Raw genomic sequence first — 12,320 nt, 5'->3', positions numbered from 1 at the left:
CTGTACTAAAAATACAAAAATTAGCCAGGCGTGGTAGTGCATGCCTGTAGTCCCAGCTCCTTGGGAGGCTGAGGCAGGAGAATAGCTTGAACCTGGGAGGCAGAGGTTGAAGTGAGCTGAGATCACGCCACTGCACTCTAGCCTGGGTGACAGAGTGAGATTCCATCTCAAGAAAAGAAAGGAAAAGAAAAGAAAAGAAAAGAAGAAAAGAAAAGAAAGAAAAGAAAAAAGAAAAGAAAAAGGAAAAGAAAAGAAAAGAAAAGAAGAAAAGAAAAGAAAAAAAAGAAAAAAGAAAAGAAAAAAGAAAAGAAAAGAAAAGAAAAGAAAAAAGAAAAGAAAAGAAAAGAAAAGAAAAGAAAAGAAAAGAAAAGAAAAGAAAAAAGACAGGACAGGACAGGACAGGACAAGACAAGACAAGAAATATGTGATATTGTAGTATTTGCTCTGCTGGCCTCCTCCCTTCCCAGGCATGGTTTGATAGGGGCTGTTTTATGTTACCAAAGCTCAGCAATTAGGTTGTTGGCTCTCACTTACAGCATCAGCATTTCTCCAAATTATTATAATTTGCTTCCCTTTTACTCATTCATTCAGGACCAGAAGTGGTAATGAAACTTGGCTCTTGGTAGTCTGTGCTGCTTCCACATCTCTTGTATGGTTCCCTAAACTGTGCCCATTGCATTGCAAATAATCTCTCCTTTAGACTCTTTTCAGTTACGCTGGGGAAATGTGCCATGTGTTTTCTCTGAGACTAACTGATAAAACCACATGGTCAAATCACAGAAGAAAAATCATACAACTTCAGTAGACGCAGAAAAAGCATTTGTTAATATTCAGCAGCAAATATTGATTAACAATTTTAAAAATAACTTTTTAATACTAAGAATAAAAGGAAATTAATATAATCTGATAAAGTATATTCTCCAAAATATTGGAGCAAACATTAAGTCAAATGGTAAAACATTGAAAACTTTTCCTTAAAGATTTAGAATAATACAATGATGTTTCCTATCTTGTTATTTAATATTGAATAGGAAACCTAATAAAGTAAGGCAAGAAACACACATACACACACACACACACACACACACACACAGAGAGAGAGAGAGAGAGAGAGAGAGATAGACTGGGGAAACAATCCTCATTAGAAACAAATACCAGGAGTATTAACATATCGAAAATTATCTCCAGAAAAAGTGTTAGTATTAATAAGAGAAATTAGCAAGTTTGATAAATTAAAAAATAATTATGTAACTAAAATCTGTGGTCAAATATTCCAAAGAGACGTATGAGAATATGAAATGTATTAGCATTAACTTAATAAATCTATGGAATCAATGCAACTGCAATCAAAATCTCAATGTGCTCAGTGTGTGTGTGTGTGTGTGTGTGTGTGTGTGTGTGTGAAGGTGGACAGAGAAAAGAAGAGAGTGGACACACATGGGTGACACAGAAAGCTAATTCTAATGAAAACACAGAGGACTAAGAATGGCCAAGCTACTTTCCTGAAGAAGAATGCCAAGGTGTGAGAAGTTGTTCTACCATACATCGATATTGATTATAAAGCTATAGAAATTAACACAGTGTGTTTGTGGATAGCTGAATGAGCAAATGGCAAAATATAGAAATCTCAGAAGCAGACACACAGATACACAGACACTTGATTTAGGACAAAAGAATGCAAAGAGCCACAGAAAGATATGATTATAAATAAATGGTTCTAAGTCAATTGGATACTGTAGCAGAACAAAATGAACCTTGACCTCAAACACATGATATACAGGAAATGTTTAGTGTAAAATGTAAAATATAAAAGGCAAAATCTTAAATATTCTAGAAAATAAAATAGAACATGTTTTTGACATTGGGAGTAGGCATGGCGTTAGGCACAAAACACTAGACTACATTTTTGTCTAAAATAAAAGACTACATTGATATAGTCTTTTAAATTTTAAACATTTCAACTTCACACATAAGTAAATAGTGTATATATAAAATATAGTTAAAATGCATACATACCAATAAGTAAAAGAAAGACAACACAATAAAACAGTGGGCAAGAGGAGTAAACAGAACCTTTAAAATATAGATAATCCAAAATGACCAGTGCTTCTATCCAAAAGTAATTCCTCTCATTAATAATCAAGGAGCTGGGCGCAGTGGCTCACGCCTGTAATCCCGGCACTTTGGGAGGCCGAGGCGGGCAGATCATGAAGTCAGGAGATCAAGACCATCCTGGCTAACAAGGTGAAACCCCGTCTCTACTAAAAATACAAAAAATTAGCTGGGCGTGGTGGCAGGTGCCCATAGTCCCAGCTACTTGGGAGGCTGAGGCAGGAGAATTGCTTGAACTTGGGAATCGGAGGTTGCAGTGAGTTGAGATCTTGCCACTGCACTCTAGCCTGGGCAACAGAGCACGACTCTGTCTTAAAAAAATAAATAAAATAAAATAAAATAAAATAATCAAGGAAAGGCAAATTAAAACCACACTGGAATGGAAAAAATTAAAATAGACATCACTGTTGATGTGGATGTTGCACCGTAACTTATATACTCTGCAGATGGGAGGATAGAGACAATCGGTATCTAAAAGTAACTATTGGCAGTATCTAGTAAAGCCAAAAATATGCATATCCTATGTCTCAGCATTTCTTTGTATAAATGCAACAGAAATGCATGCGTATGTTCTACAAGAGATATATACAAGAATGTTCAAGCAGCACTAATTGTAACAGCCATAATTAGAAACAACTCAATAGTTTATAACCAGTAGAATGGCTATATTTTGAACTATTTATTCAATAGAACATTAATTTGTAATGAGAATGAATAAATTTTACTGCATGCAGCAGTATGGATAAATCTCACAAACATGTTGAAAAACAAAAGCTAGAAATAAAGGAATATACTCTGCGCAATTCATTTATAAGATTTTGGAAAAGCAGCAAAAGTAAAAAACAAAACAAAACAAAAACAGTCCTAGAACTTAGAATAGTGGTTTTCTTTGCAGAGAAGTAGAAACTGGAAGGGAGTAAGAGGAAGCTTCTAGGGTATTGATGTGTTCTAGTTCTTGATCAGGGTACTGAATAAATGGGAAATTTCACTGTGTGGAAAGCCATAAAGATGTATAATTTCTATTTTCACTCCACCTAAGTTATATGTCATGCTTTAGTTTTTCATTTTTAAGCTGATATTATCAAGCAATGGCAAGATTAGGCACATAAGGAACTGTAAAGTACTGCTGGGAAGAATTAGAATTGTTTTGACTACATTAGAAAATGATTTATCATGAATTATTATATTGAATGCATAAACTTATGACTCAGAAATCATACTCTGTGGTTGCCAAGTATGACATGTGCCCAAGAGGACATTAAGTAACAAGTTAAGAGGAGCATTTTAATCATAGCATCAAGAATTAACCAAGAGCTTCACAAAAATCAAATAAATGATTGTGCCGTACCCATGCAATGCACGAAACACTATCTGGCTACAATAATAAATGGATCCAAGCCACAGGCAACAACTTAAATCATAAAAGCCTAACTTTCAATAAAAAATTAACAACTATGTGATTCTATTCTCCATAAAAGGTCAAATGAAACCCTATTTTAAAGTACAAGGCAAAACAAGGAAGCAGTTTCTGTAGAATTCAAACAGGTCATGTGAAACATACTCTGGAATGTAACTCAAAGTTTTAACACATGCTTGTAGATAAAAATGCAAACTTCAATTAATGCATAAATAAAAGCATCTACATCAGTGACAATAATAATAATAATACAAACAATAACAACATTTCTAGTAGTTAGACTTCGATGTGTAAGAGCACTGTGACACAGAAGTAATAATAACATTCTAGAATGCTCTAAGTTTATATGTCTATTACCTCATTATTGAAAAAAGTTATATAATTAATAGTATCACTAGAAGGATTAAACTGTAGCACTTCTGACATTAAATCTTGGACTTCTAGGGTCCACAGAATTAAAATCCAAAGTGCTTTAACTTCAAGTTGACTGTCTTGAAGTGGGATAAGACAATTCTTGGAGTTGTTTCTTACATTAAAATAAAGAAATTATACTAGATGTTCACAAGCATACGTTTTGATTTTAAATCTCTATTTCTACACCAATATTTTTTTCTTTTTTGAAATTAATATATTTGCTCAGTGACAAGCCAAGTAAGATGAAATTTATAACTTTCAAACAAAGATAACTATAGAAAAACAGTGATTTTGTATTTCCATTAACTAACTTAAAATAATATATTACTATGATTCATCAGGAAGCTTTTTCTTCTATTCTAAGGATTTTTAAGTGAAAATAACACTCTAAAGATGATCTCTGAAATCCAAGAGGATCCCAGAAAAGTATAGAAGTTAAATATTGTGATGGTTTAAACATCATTTAGGATCTAGCACTCATATGCAGTACCTTCAGTAAGACCGATCGGGACAATTACTCCTCATTCAATAAAATGAAGTTTTGTACAAATCTTTGCTCCACTCTTCGTTTTATTTCTCCAGGAGCAAATGATTGCATTCTCTTGTTTGCTATTACTATTTAGTCAAAGAAAGAGAGGAGACAGTTACATCATTTTATTTTTAGAGTATATCAGTTTACGCCAATTGCTTCTTAAGCCTTTGGCACAAACAACTGAAATTTCATTCTAATATTCATCCTTTAGATCACATCGCTGTGGTATTTCTTCTTGATAACTTCATATGCCATGTGTCATGACCCATGGAAAGGAAGAGTTCATTTAGGAAGTGCAAATACAATTCTGTTACTATATAGGGATATGAAATAGGAGATACCAGGTGCATCACTTGCTGAGAAAAATGCGTCAGTTTCGAGAGTGCTTCCTATCACAGTCAGAGTATAGGAAGTAAAGTATCACTTCCCCAGATACTAAATTTTCTTCCAGCTAGCTGATGATTACAGCACATGCAGTCATGAATCATTATGACATGTTCTTCATGTTTGTATCTCTCCATGACTTGAGTATAATTGTTAGAGAAGAACATACCACCATCAAAACATCTCTGAGTAATTAAACAAGACCTTAATAAGCAACCTCACAGGAGTGGTCTGTTTTATGCACATCACTCCTTGATATCTGATTAATGAATGTTTCAGGCCTCTGTAATCTTGGGGAGTTTGGTCACAATTGAAGCTGCAGAGTTTTAGCTGATGTAATTATTCATGTGATATAATCTGGACACAGATTTCCTATCTGTCCTTGACAACCTCAGCGATGAGTTACCTACTAAAGACCCTTACTTTAACGGGTGAATAAAGGACTGAGCAGAGCCAAATAGAAGAAAATGGGCTACTTATGGTCCCTTGGACTAGAAGAAAGTCAAGCAAAAGAGAAAGAATCCCAAGGTTACTGAGTCTGACTTTTACAAAGCAACCATAAAAGCAAAACATTAGGATGATTTGTCATCATACTTCTAAAGTGATGATGAGAAACCTTGTTCTAAATAGTTACAACAAAGCTACCCCATCTCATTGTCTTGGGGGGATTAAATGCCAAATTAAATAGTAGATCCTGGACTACTCTCTGTATTTGATTTATGAGACGACTGTGTACTGGAATAATTGTGAGAATTCCAAAGAATACAGGCTGGCTTTGGGTAAAACAAATGAAGGAATTCTTCCTTTAAATTTGAGAACTTTAGAGTGAACATTCATCACTGTGGTCTCTGTAGATAAATTTCTGAATCATAGACTTTCCACTGTCTCAGTACGCATGCTGTCATGGAGAGAATCTGGGAAGTCTGTTGTTCTTAGAATAAAACTTTAAAAATTCCAGGGAATTCAAGTAGTTATAGATTTGAGAAATATGAATACATGAGAGTAGATTCAATTAACTTCAGTGTTTACTCATCAAGAAAACAGTATTAGTCCTCAAAGCAAAGAAAGCACCAATGGAGGCTCAGCAGAATTCTCTAGGAATATGATAGAATAACATTTACAGCCCATTTTTGGGAAAGATCTTGAAATTAAATATTGGCTTCCAGAATTGCAAAATCATGCACATTTTTTATATTTTTATTTTCAATGTTTTAAGCCTTTAATTGTACTCTTGAAATATAAACTTGAAGGCTGATGTTATTTTTATAAAGGCATTTTGCCTATACTTTGACCATAAATGGAAATATATGAAATCAATTTAATGAACTACCTGAATATTCCCATTTGTTGTAATGTCTTAAGATGAGTTCATAAATAATAGAACCAGCACTTCTTCAGTTTTAATGGCCCCATTCATAGGATACCATTACAAATTATTCCCTTCTATTATAATAAATTCCAATATTTGCATTTAAATACAACCTTTTGCATTTAATATCTTGTTTTTTTCTTTTTTTGCTTGAGAAATGAAAAAAAAAAATAATAAGGCCACATTGAAGTTTGGGAAAATGTAAGAATAAAACCAAACAAAAAGTATTATTTTTCTATGGCTGAAATATTAATAAGCTTTAAACAAAGTTAATGACAATTTTTTTTTCAGAGAATAGACATTTATATTGATGAGTTTTATTTCCCTCTGTGGAATGTATTTCTTTAAAATAGTTATGTTTTCTTATTAACTTAAAAATATGCACTGATAAATTTGGGCATTTTTAAAAATCTATGCCTCAAGTTGTGTTTGTTAGCCTGATAATTTAATTATTATACAACATTTAAATTTTTTTTTTAATTTTGATAAACGGAGTAATAGTTGCTAATGTTTACATTTCTAAATCACAGATCCGCTGCTTTCTTAGTAGGCATGGTGCAAGGTAGATCTGGGAATTCTACTGCCTTTATAGTGAAACTCTCAAAATTTCAGGAAGTTTCAGTAGTTATAGATTTGCAAAATAGGAATACAGGAGCATAAATTCATTAACTTCAATTTTTTGAAGTTACAATTTTATAAGCAAAGGGAAATACAATTACAGAAAATAACTTTATACTAGTAAAGTCAATCAAAAACAAAATTTGCCATATTAATCTTATAGTTAGTGATATTATTGACATTTCTTTCAATTAAATATCTTAAAAGCAAAGTTTCTGGAATAAAGCTTCTAAGCAACATTTATTTTTACACTTCATTTAAGGAGCAAAAGACAATTCATAAGAAATCAAGGATCAAAGATTTGTTTCTATATACAATTTCACAATATACCTTGGGGACAGTACCTGTCTGGCCTACTCCCTTTCCATTTTTACAACTATAGTCTTATACAATAAAAGACAGTGTATAACCCAAGTCATCAAATAAAGATTTAGCAATTACTTTTAGCAGAATTAACTACCATACCAGGAAAAGCAACTGACTGATTTAAGAAAGACTTTCAACCAAAAACTTTGGGGAAACATATTTTTTGTTCTTTTATTTTTTTACCAAAAGCCTAATAAGAGGAGTCTAGGCTATTGCACAGTTAAATATATGGCAACTATGGCTTAAAACATGATGATCATGACAAGACAATTGTAATTCTGCTCCCAAGATTATCCTTGTCTCTTTATACTCCCCGATGGTCACTGGTACCGCCTACCACCTGATTAGGGACTCCCATTCTAAGTGTTGTTTGAATGGTTTCATGAAGTCTGGGGAATAGTAGCTGCAATATCGTAATCAAAACAACTTTATGTTACAGGCCAAAGAAAAAGGCTTTTAGCTGTCAACTCTTTGTCATTCCCTTTCCAATGGAAAAAGTCACTAGGTCATTCTGTTTTTGTTTTTGAAGATCAAGATGGTAGGACTTCAATAGGATGGGAGTTTACAAATTGCATTTCTCTGAACAAGCAGTGAAAGTGATACCTTTCTGATCACACTGCCTTGGACAATATATTAAATTATAAAAAGTGCCCAATACTGAAAGATTCTGTAAATATTGTACATTATACCTCAATCATTTTATATAAAAATATTTTCTGAGACAGAAAAACTATGTGTAAAGATATAAGGCAATGGAGAATAAAATTTGCTGAAATCGTTCATAAAGTAAATCTCATTCTTTCTTCCTAAAGATATAACTTTGGGCCAAATTTAGTGTAAAGTCTCAAGCACAGGATATTCACTATACTTCCAATAGCTAAACTGTAGAACAAACTAACAGTTCACTTAAGATTGCCAGGCCTCCCCTGTAGATCTGAACTCTGTCTTATGAGACACAAATGATGTAACATAGGTCATCTTAAAGTCATCTAAGGAAATCAGAACTTGTGTGCTCAGGGAATGCATACTCTAAGCTAGTCATCACTGACATTTTGCTGGTCCTCAAGCCTTCTCTGTCACCTGCTATGTTAATCTTTTCACAATTTGCCTATGACCCTTGGTTAAGGCCTTTTTTGAGTATAACAGCATAAGTGTTGGGCATCTACACGCAGCACAACATTTATATTGTATGTTAAGTGAATCTGCAACAATGGCATAAGTACACCTCATCTGGACAAACCCAATGAGGACTGTGGAAAATTGTAAAGAGCCAACTTATTCAATACATAAGGCCATTACATACATTATATTGTTATGTCAATTTAATTATTTACTTTCTCCATTGTTCTACAGCTATCTGAAATGTATAATGAGCTGTGTGAAACTATTTATATAGTAATATTGCTATTCTAGTTTATGCAAATTTATGTGCAAGGCAAGTTGTAGAGCTAATGGATAAACTTGACTATAAATTCTTAATCTACATTAGATAGTGCAATTGCAACACTAATTGTGTGATCATAGAAATACTGCTCATGTCCTTTTAAACCATTTGTAGACTGTATTTTCCCAAAACACACTAAAACTCTGCCCAAGGCCTTGGGAGCCCGTCCCTTGCACTAGTGTACCCTGGATGTGGGACATGGAGTCAAATGAGATTATTTTGAAGCTTTAAGATTTAATGTCTGCTATTCTGGGTTTCAAAATTCAAAATTGCATAGGGCCTGTAGCCCCTTTATTTCAATGGATTTCTCCCTTTTGGAAATGGAATGCTTACCCAACACCTATACCCTCATTGTACCTTGGAAGTAAATAACTTGCCTTTGATTTTACCGGCCCATAGGTGGAAGGCACTTGCTATGTCTCAGATGAGTCTTTGGATTTTGGACTTTTGAGTTAATGTTGGAATGAGTTAAGTCTTTGAGGGACTATTGGGAAGGTATGATTGTATTTTGCAGTGTGAGAAGGAAATGAGATTTGGGAGGGGCTAGAGAGCAAATGATATAGTTAGGATATTTATGCCCATCCAAATCTCATGTTGAATTGTAATTTCTCATGCTGGATGTGCGGTCTGGTGGGAGGTGTTTGGATTACAGGGGCAGATCCTCATGACTTGGTACTATCTTCATAATGGTTAATTCTCATAAGATCTAGTAATTTAAAGTCACTAGGTCATTGGCACCTGCCCACACTACTCTCTCTTTCTCTCTCTCTCCCTTCCTCTCTCTTTTGCTTTCTCCATGTGATGGGCCTGCTCTTGCTTTGTCTTCTTCCTGAGTAAAAGCTCTCTGAGCTTACCCTAATAAATATGTAGAAATGAAATAGACTATGCTACATTTCTATAACCACTATTTACATTATTTTGATTAAGATATACGCGTTTTTCTGTGATACAAAGAACTTTAGGTTTTTTAAAGAGCTGCAAAATTCATCTAATAACAGAATACTATTTAGAGCTCTTCGATACATTTTGAGTATGGCAAGATTGTCATATGGGTCCTCTTCTAAGAGGAAGTTATATTTTTTCCTTGGGAATGTATAGATGGTAAAATGATTTAAATACCAAGGAAACACAGCATAGTAACATTTTTCAAAGTCTAGCCTTCAGATCACCTCCATGGGATCACCTGTTCAGCTTACTAAGGACATCATATTTTGGACTGCCCCCGCACCCCTCTTAATCATATAGTCCCTGAGGATGGATATATATAGTATGCATTGTAAAGAAACTCTCTAGCTGATTTTTATGTGCACTATGAATTAACAACCAGCATAAAATGTACTAACAAAGATGTAAGATATATAACGCATATCAAGAAGAGACCATCATGGGGAAGAAGTCAAAGAGTATTACACAGGCAGCATTTAAGGTGAAGACAGAAGATGACTCGTTTCATATAAAAATAACACAGCATTTATAGAAAGAGTATTTTCTTTCAATTTTTAAAGACTTAAATACAGTAAATGTCCTGATTATGGGAACCAGGATAATTGGATGTAAGACTGAAAATCGAAGTCAATGGAGCCAGTTCTAGATACATAGGTTATGTAAAATAAATATTTGTTGGCTGATTAATTAATGAAGACCTTAAATAGGGAACTGAGAAATTCAAAGGCATTGTATGAAGTGAATAATAGCAATAGACATCATTTATTTCATATATTTCTATAAAAATAGTTTTTTATTTTCATATCCCATGATGTTCGGAACACCTCTCAGGATGCATAGATAGTATCCTAAGTTACAAAATAGGAAATTCAAGCTTAAAAAGTTAAAGTAACTTGCCTGACTTCATGCAGTTACCTAGTGAACCAAGGAGTGGCTCATGTCTACCTCCATTGATGCTACCTCTGCACATGAGAAGGGGCCCTGGGAGGAGGAAGACATCATATACACAGTACGTTCAATGCTACAGCTGTCCACACATTCTGACTGGTTCTTTGTAAATTTTGTTTTAAAATGAAAACCATCATCTAACCTTAGAATACATATTTTTCTATCTGAATTATGTTTTCACTATTTGCTGGGGGAAAAATAGTCTAACTCTTTCAACGTAGGCTTTATTTATTTAGTTTTTTTAATATATATACACACACATAAAATATATATATATAATATATATTTTTAAATATATATATACAATATGTATTTTTAAATATATATATACACACACATAAAAATATATATATATATTTTTTTAATATATATATGTATATACATACACATAAAACAAACAGTTTTCTACCGGAGGCTTCACGTCTCTACATGTAATCATGTCACTGTTCTTAAAAGTGAAAACCATCTCCAGCATCTGTGCTGGAGAGGATGTGGAGAAACAGGAATGCTTTTACACTGTTGGTGGGAATGTAAATTAGTTCAACCATTGTGGAAGACAGTGTGGCGGTTCCTCAAGGATCTACAACCAGAAACACCATTTGACCCCGCCATCCCATTACTGGGTCTATACCCAAAGATTTATAAATCATTCTACTCTAAAGACACATGCACACATATGTTTATTGCAGCACTGTTCACAATAGCAAAGACTTGGAACCAACCCAATGTCCATCAATGGTGGACAGGATAAAGAAAATGTGGCACATATACACCATGGAATACTATGCAGCCATAAAAAAATGAGTTCATATCCTTTGTAGGCACATGGATGAAACTGAAAACCATCATTGTCAGCAAACTAACACAGGAACAGAAAACCAAACACCGCATGCTCTCAATCATAAGTGGGAGCTGAACAATGAAAACATATGTGCACAGGAAGGGGAACATTACACATTGGGGCCTGTCCGGTTTGGGGGTTATGGGAGGGATAGCTTTAGGTGAGCTACCTAATGTAGATGACGAATTGATGGGTGCAGCAAACCGCCATGGCACGTGTATACCTACGTAACAAACCTGCACGTTCTGGACATGTATCCCAGAACTTCAAGTATTTAAAAGAAAAAGTGAAAAACTTACTTTTTCTTTCCCCAAATCAGCCAATTGACCTTAATCCTGTACGAAACTGTGAAGTACAATTATTTTCATGATTGGTTTGCTCAGAAGCCTTGCCATAACTCTGGGGTGAGAATGGTTAATGAGTAAAACACATTAACCTATGTTTAGCATTTCTTTTAAGAAATGAGATTGTGATTTCAATTTAGATGACAATCACCAGGACCAAGCCTGAACATTATTGAATCATCATCAACATAACCCTCACTGATCACCTTAATGGTAGTGCAATAACAGCAACTGCGAAGTTATAATATGATGATGATCTCTAAGGCCCCTACCACCCAGCTCTTCAAATAGCACTGAAGTGTTGAGAGATGAGCGTTGTAGGCTATGTTTCTTTCTGTTTGGACTCACTTTGTAATTGCTGTTGCTGAAGCCACCTAGTGTATGTGATTGTGTTGTGGCTGCCTGAGCTGATTAAGAGATACCCTGTAGCTATTCCTGCTGTTAATAATTACCATGAAAAAATTATGTAATGGCTTGTCATTTTATTTGGTGCTGATTATGGATATAAGTTCAGGCAAGGTTCTAGGAACCTAGATTAAGATAAATTAGAATACAATGCTCAAAGGTAATCAGGGGATTTTGTGTA

The sequence above is a fragment of the Macaca thibetana genome, chromosome 6 (assembly GCF_024542745.1).
Source record: "Macaca thibetana thibetana isolate TM-01 chromosome 6, ASM2454274v1, whole genome shotgun sequence".
NCBI lineage: Eukaryota > Metazoa > Chordata > Mammalia > Primates > Cercopithecidae > Macaca > Macaca thibetana.
The sequence above is the reverse complement of the archived record's forward strand: the minus strand, read 5'-3'. Positions refer to the sequence as shown.